This window comes from Triticum dicoccoides, chromosome 4B, assembly GCF_002162155.2.
Source record: "Triticum dicoccoides isolate Atlit2015 ecotype Zavitan chromosome 4B, WEW_v2.0, whole genome shotgun sequence".
Classification (NCBI taxonomy): domain Eukaryota; kingdom Viridiplantae; phylum Streptophyta; class Magnoliopsida; order Poales; family Poaceae; genus Triticum; species Triticum dicoccoides.
This window is the reverse complement of record NC_041387.1, coordinates 262,398,437-262,406,909: the sequence shown is the minus strand read 5'-3', so window position 1 is coordinate 262,406,909 and position 8,473 is coordinate 262,398,437.

Sequence of the window (8,473 nt, the reverse complement as noted above, 5' to 3'; positions counted from 1 at the left end):
ATATTATTGGTATTTATCAAATATCCCTGGGATGGTTCTACCTCCTGAATATTCACTATGATTGTTTTTCTTTCAAAGCCCTTTATGTGGTGTCGCTCAGACGCCCGACTGTGGCATTTCTTTTAAATCCCTTTATGTGGTGTCGCTCAGACGCCCGACTGTGGCATTTCTTTTAATGCCCTTTATGTGGTGTCGCTCAGACGCCCGACTGTGGCATGCTTGTTATTTATTTCATTATATTTTTAATACTTCTATGATATTACATGTTCATATATAACATGCTTACACGCATCAGAGTTATATTTATATTTTTGTGACTGACGTCATGAGTATAAAATATTTTCAGCACATCATTGCAATATTATCCCTGTGTTCATAATGTTTGCGAGTACATTCAAAGTACTCACTGGCTTGTCCCTGGCTATTGTCTTGGCCAGATTTCTTGCACGGAGAGGAGCGACCGTGATGACAGCCCAAAACCTATGCAACGGTGATAGCAGCCTCGCGAAGATAGGAGTTAACCTGGTCAGCTGTTCCTGTAGGAAATGGAGTTCCATGGACACTGATGTTTCACAACCCGCTTCCGCCATCAACCGATAGAAACCATTTGTTGTACTCATAGACCAGAATGGTCTTGTACTACATATTTTATGTTTTGCTTGGAATTTCTGTATCAAGTTGGTGCCTCATCAGCTAACAGTTATCCTGGGGCTGATGAGTACAAGGGCCATTTTCTGGGAATTTATACCCGGAGAATCTGTCCCCACAGACTTGGTATCAGAGCCAGGCTGACCATTGGCTAATCCTATCTTAGCCAGGTCGGAAAACTTAGGCAAACCATCCCACCAGACCTTAACCAAACCCCAGCCGAGCTTCTCATGCAAGATAGCCACACAGTGACCCCGACACTTTTGGCAGTCGGTGCCCAACCTATCAACCTAGCATGTCGATCACGCGCTAGTGACCAGCGCCCAAGATGTCTACTTCGCAAGCGTGCGAAGGAAGACTCCGTCCCACTTTTTCTATAAAAAGGGCACGCTAGCCCCAACCCAGCACAGCCTCTAACCCAAGCCAAGCCATAATGCCAGGCCCCATAGTGCACAACGAGACCACAGCCACCAACCTTGGAGGTTTTGTGACCATACTCGCAAACCTCACCCGTCGTGGCTATGCGTTAGAAGAACCCCCAGAATATGTGGTGTACCAAGGGACCATGAGCGGTGAGAGCCGTCAATTTTGGGCCACTGTGCACATCTACGATAGGGGTCTATCTCCAGAACGCCCCTACAGGTTCACCGGAAGAACAGCTTCCTTCGAGCCACAAGCCATCCAGCTAGCTGCTCGAGAGGCTATAGTTCAACTTCGGCAGTTGTCGCCTAGAGTTAACTGTCACTCGTTCTACTACTACCCCAGGCGTGAAGGGTATGGTAGACCACCCCAAGTTGCCAACGGAGATCACGAGACAGATCCCTCATTGTTGCACCTAGTGCGCTATGTAAGTGCACTAGAGGCATTGTTTGATCAAATCACTATTGATCTGATCGCAGCTCGAGGAGAGCTGGTTCGTCGAGCCCCAGCAAGAAGAGAAGACGAGCCCGATGCCGACAACCCAGTCGTGCTGTTTGGACACCCGATCGAGACCCTGAGATCAGCCCCAGCCATCATCCAAGATACTGTGGTGACCCCAGAAGTGCTTCGACGCCTTTTGGGAACACACTCCAACGGGATTGTGGCTAACAATCCCCGCGATGGTCATCATCGCTACCCCGACCCTGTAGTTCCTCCGCCATCTCCGACTAGTCCCGGCAGTGAGACCCGTGGAGAAGCCTCGACATCCACCTGGCACGCCCGTTTAGACGTAAACGAGGTAGACTAAGCTGTACGAGTAGTACCGAGTTTCAGTGTGCCCTCGCTTTGTAATCGTGCAACCTTGTATGTAAACGCAGCCCGTTGTTGTGCCTCTGTTTTAATAGTAGCCCTGCGTATTTGGTCAGCGCGTAGTTGCATATTTTCCGGGCACAGCTACCAAAACCAACCTCGACGACAACCACAGTAACACGTCTCTTTATGAGATATGTGTATCTCTGACACTGACCCGACCTTTGGAGCTAAGCTGGTAAATTTATTACCTTTCACCACGATGAAATGACCCAGCTCCTTTGCTATATAAAGGCCACCTTGTGACCTTACCCAGCACCCCACACCTTGTGCACCACCCTCACAACCTTTTTCCCGTCATGCCGAGCCCCAGTATTCATCTGAGAACCCCAGATGCAACCCCAGGTAGCTTTGTCAAGATATTGTGGGACTTTACCCGCAGTATTATGGGTTCTACATATCCACCCCAGTACGAGCTGTTCAAATCGAGAATCACTTTTTCCACCTCGGAATATTGGGCAGCAGTACACATTCCTCCCATAGACCCCAACTAAGATCCAACGGAAGTTTCCTTCGTGGGGAAATCTATGCCGACCCCACACTTGGCCATAGAAGCTGCTGCGAATGAAGCAATTGCTCGTCTTCGATCCGCAGTATCCTATGCCCGCGAACAAGGATATTACTACTTTCTGAGCCGTGCAGCACCAGGGGGAGTAACGACTTTTCCCGGTGGACGGATTGAGAGAGACCCAGTACTGGCCAATCTTATCCAGTACATCATGCTCAAGAGCATTTGAACCAGCGAGTGATGGATTATCTCCAGAATCTCACTGATCTGAACCCTCAGATTGCCATCGACAGACCATTGAGACCCGACCCGGAGAGACGCATACATCAACTGGTCAATCCACTTCCTCCGATAGAACAAGAGTGTACCCCTTTACCAGAGACATTTTATCGGGACCCCTCCAGTTACCGTTTTCATTTTAGATGTCACTACTGTGTTTGTTATTGCAAGCATTTATTGTTACGTTGTAACTTGTGCATGGTACCTCGAATTTGTGTGACGAGTCGTGTATTTAGTTTCTACTAGTATGAGTACTTTTCTTCGTGATTAACTTGTGTAACCGCGAAGAAATCCTAGAATGAGATTTCTTTTCCCTGAGTCGCTGCAACGTTTATCCCCTCACTGCTTGCATTATTTTTATTCACGCAGCACCACGGCAGCAGACTCACAACCGCTCGGACACATATGGAGCATTTGTTTTTCACAACGGCTCTTAGCAAATCTCGAGGACGAGATTTTTCTTAAGGGGGGTAGTAATTGTAACACCCCAAAAATTTAACCAGGTTTTAGTTATTAAAATTTTGCCAAGAGTTAAAATTTTTGCCTGCAAGAATATTTCTGTTGATTTCAAAACCTTTCTTTTAATATTAAGGATTTATTTTTCCCAAGTGGATCCTTCGAAACATATTGAACTTCTATGCCATCTCATTAAAACAAATTCCTAATCAGTAGGATTATTTATTAAATTATTTCACCCTGAGCTATATTCATTAAAATGACTTGTTTTAAGTTTCGGAGCTCTTTTTGAACTACAACCATTTGATAAATTTAACTAAAAATTCCACCAAAATTTGGAGATGTCTTGTGATGCCTCTAAATCACTTTTGTGCATTAATATATTTATTTAATTGCATATTTTGAGTATTACACATGTTTTTCTTCTCTGGTCCAGTAGGCATTTTTGCACTACAACCCTTTTAAATATTTGTTTCTAGCTTCCACCAAAATTATGGGATGTCAGTAGGAGCATATGATTCCATTATATGCAAAAATCTAGGGATGTTCTTTAAATTTTTTGAGTGAATCAACCTCATCTCCATCCTGGTCCAACATGATGGTTTGTGCATTAACCATATTATTGCTTGCTCTTTGGCCCTTGATTCTTTCTCCTACTTGTAGTCCTCCATGCTAAACCCCTAAGTCCAGGGGCATGCACTCTTTTGATCATTTTTAGTTCATGAAATAATGCCATTCACATCCTGTCCAGATTTGAAGTTCTACAAAACTTGCACTAGCAAGTTTGTGCTTTTCACCAACTAACCTCATCACCCTCTTGTGCATCCAAGGAGACACTGATCTGGAAGATTTGGCCCCTCCAAGAATAGCCTAGGTGCCTTTGGAATTTTGACAAACACCTGGAGTGCATGGACTGATTTGGCATGATCTCAAGTATACATTATGAACTTGGCCACCTGACCAAACCACCTTGTCCCTGGAGTTTCCCTCTATCTCTAACCTAGTTCTGTTGCTTGCCAACCTCACCTGTGACCTGTAGCATGGCACGACATTGTGTCGAACACCTTCCGTGCATGCACTGGACGCGCCAAGAGCGCGCGTATTGCACGAGCGGCGCCCGAGCCACCGCGTCACGCCCCGCACTGACCCCAGCCCGTGACCGACCGCAGCCGGCACGCCGTGTCCCCTTGCGTGCTACATGCTCCCCCTCACCGCAACGCGCCAAGCAGACCCTTGCCGCATCCTCGGCAAGCCAAGGACTAGCCACCACGGCCGCCCGACAGCCCTGCCCAGGTCGGCGCCGCCCGAGCCTTCCCCGCTCGCCACCTGCGCCCTGGAGCTTCGCAAGCTTATCCGCAGCTTCGTCTCCTAGAGCGCGTCACCGCCACGTCGCCATTGCTACAGAAAGACGGTTCGCCATCGTCCTTATCACTGGCCACCTCGGAACCGACCTCCACCGCGTATATAAGGGCCCTGGAGCTCAATCGAGTCCTCGAGCAACCTCATATGATCCTCCTAGTGTTGCCTTGGCCAGCAGTCGAGCAAGGGAAGGCCTTCTTCCCTGAGTCCGGCCGGTTCGGTCGCCGCCAAGCGCCGGTCGATTCCATCGCCACCAGTGCCTCTACCTCTCCATTCTCTCCACCAAGAACTCTCCCTTCCTCTCGCGAACACAACCCCTCGCTCAATTTTGGCCGGAGACCACCGCAGCCCAAAAATCACTTTGTCCCCGAAGCCCCCTCCGCCGTGGAGCTCGCCGCCGGCGACTCCCTCCACCTCCGGCGACCCTGCGACCACCGGAAGGACTGCCTAGGAGTGGCAGATCCTTTCCTGCTCTTAGATGCCCGCGAAAAGATGCCGTTTGCCGGCGACGATCGCCGGACGCCCCGCCTCGGCACGGGCAGAGAAGAGGAGGGAGTGGGGACTGGTCAAACCTGACCAGTGGGCCCCCTGGACCCACTGTCAGAGACCCAGCCCCGTCTCCACGCGTTTAAGTGGAAGCGTAAAGACCCCGAGTACGTCTCCCCGTTTTGAAGGCGTATTCTGCCTGAAGCGTTTTCTTTTCTGTTTATTATTAAAAACAGATTTTGACCAAATCTTTGACTGGCTTTATCTTTTTAAATATAACTCCAAATGAATTAATTCTTTTTCCTACCTCTCTCAAATTTGATCTAGTTTATTTTAAGATTTAATTGAAAAATTTTCCAAACAACTTTTTGTGCTGTTTTTATTTTTGTGTGTTAATTCATTTATATTTCTAAAATAGGATTTTTGAAGAGAGGAGAAGTATTTCAAGAGTTTGAAATGCACCCTACCTTCCCATGACCTGAAGGCAAGCATTCTGAACCCTGGCATGATATTTTGAGTGTTCGTTAACACATTTATCACACTACCTCTCTTTTGGAGAAATTGTTATTTCATGTGAGATGATCATGTGCATGGATGCATATTTGAGATTTCCATGCTGTTGGAAGTGATCACACTTGTGATGATAATCATTCTCATGTGCCTTGCATGCATACTGGCAGGAACCCGAGAAAACCTCTGCCTTGGGTAGGCATGAGTTTGTCGCCGGTCTCCGTCGGGACGGTTATGTCTGGTATGGCATGGTAAGGTAATATGAGCGGTGACTCTGTTGGTTGAAATATATTTGTTATTCTAATCATGCAGGGAATACTTAAACCCCCTGAGTCGACCATAGACCGAGTCTTGTTCCAGTAACCCCCATACTTGTTTCGTACTACCACTCGGCTCTACAACAAATAGAGTACGGTTCAGTAAGTTGTCAACCTCTTCCTAGCACACACCGTACAGAGAGGCCAGGGTGGAAGATACCGGTTGTAGCTGGTAGGCAGGCCACCTGGTCCGGGGGCATGGGTGTTTCCGGTTGAGACCGAGAGGGGAGGCCACCCCTTAGAGCGCGCAATATAAATTTGATCCCATGCTACGCGAGGTTGTAGCCTCCCCACTTAGAGTTTGCTTGACAGGTGTCGTGGGTGATTCCAGACACGTGTGAGTTAAGCTGGTGTGTGCAAGTTAGGTGTGTTTTCAACAAAAAGACAGTAGACAGAATTAGTCCCGATGGACTAAAGAAATCCGTTACTCGTGGGTAAAGAGTACACCCTCTGTAGAGATTAAACCTATTCGAATAGCCGTGTCCATGGTTAAGGATTTCAGTCTGGGATGGGTCGAGTGTCGGTCTTAGTGTCGGTCTTCGGAGGTGAACTGTTAAACCAGAACTGGAATCACAACTTGTGACTTGTGATAATTATGGTTATTATTGTTGTGGACGAACCTGTGATATTATTGGTATTTATGAAATATCCCTGGGATGGTTCTACCTCCTAAATATTCACTATGATTGTTTTTCTTTCAAAGCCCTTTATGTGGTGTCGCTCAGACGCCCGACTGTGGCATTTCTTTTAAAGCCCTGTCTGTGATGTCGCTCAGACGTCTGACTGTGGCATTTCTTTTAAAGCCCTTTATGTGGTGTCGCTCAGACGCCCGACTATGGCATTTCTTTTAAAGCCCTTTATATGGTGTCGCTCAGATGCTCGACTGTGGCATTTCTTTTAAAGCCCTTTATGTGGTGTCACTCAGACGCCCGACTGTGGCATGCTTGTTATTTATTTCATTATATTTTTAATACTTCTATGATATTACATGTTCATATATAACATGCTTACACGCATCAGAGTTATATTTATATTTTTGTGACTGACGTCATGAGTATAAAATATTTTCAGCACATCATTGCAATATTATCCCTGTGTTCATAATGTTTGCGAGTACATTCAAAGTACTCACTGGCTTGTCCTTGGCTATTGTCTTGGCCAGATTTCTTGCGCGGAGAGGAGCGACCGTGATGACAGCCCAGAACCTATCCAACGGTGATAGCAGCCTCGCGAAGATAGGAGTTAACCTGGTCAGCTGTTCCCGTGGGAAATGGAGTTCCATGGACAGTGATGTTTCACAACCCGCTTCCGCCATCAACCGATAGAAACCATTTGTTGTACTCACAGACCAGAATGGTCTTGTACTACATATTTTATGTTTTGCTTGGAATTTCTGTATCAAGTTGGTGCCTCATCAGCTAACAGTTATCCTGGGGCTGATGAGTACAAGGGCCATTTTCTAGGAATTTATACCCGTAGAATCGGTCCCCACAGTAAATCGCATTCATACATATCAAGGGGATTCGTGGATAAGTTTAACCTACTAACCCAAACCCTAAGGACCCCTCTTTTAGTGAGCTTGCCTAGAGCAGAGTATATGGCTAGCCGATGGTGTAACCAGATACCCCTAACCATTGGGATGCATGTTTTTTCGTGTGAGCTAATTATCTTGGAGTCACAAGGATTTGATGTGATATTAGGTATGGACTGGATGTCAAAGTATGGAGGATGTATTGACTGTGCTAGTAAGTCAATTTATCTCACCACCCCGGAGGGGAAAATGATTAAGTATGTATCTAGGCATGTTCCTAGGAGGACCCAAGTGAATGCCCTCACGGGAGTAGTGCAGGAGGAAGTGCCTGTAGTAAAGGATTACCCGGATGTTTTTCCAGAAGAGTTACCCGGCATGCCACTGGATCGAGACATTGAGTTTTTGATAGAGCTATTGCCCCGCAAATGATCTAGAGGAAATTAAGAAGCAGATCAAGGAGTTGTTGGAGAAAGGTTATATTCGAAGGAGTTCATCACCTTGGGGAGCTCCAGTACTTTTGGTGGAGAAGAAGGATAAATCCCTAAGGATGGTTGTTGATTATCGAGCCTTGAACAAAGTAACCATTAAGAACAAGTATCCACTACCGATGATCAATGATCTGTTTGATCAGCTGCAAGGAGCTAAGATGTTTTCGAAGATTGATCTGCGATCAGGATACCATCAGTTGAAGATCCGAGAGAAGGATATACCAAAAACAGCGTTCACTACGCGGTATGGATTATAAGATCATACGGTCATGTCGTTTAGACTGACAAACGCCCCTGCCTATTTCATGAGTATGATGAACAAAGTGTTCATGGAGTATTTGGACAAGTTTGTTGTGGTGTTTATCGATGATATTATGGTATACTCGAAGAATGAAGAGGAGCACAAGGAGCATTTGCGATTAGTTTTCGAGAAACTTAGGGAACACCAGTTATACGCCAAGTTCAGCAAGTGCGAATTTTGGTTGAAGGAGGTTGGATTTCTTGGGCATGTTATATCAGGAGAAGGTATAGCAGTGGACCCCAGCAAGGTTCAGTCGGTCACTGAATGGTTGGCACCCACTTCAGTTTGCGAGATCCGCAG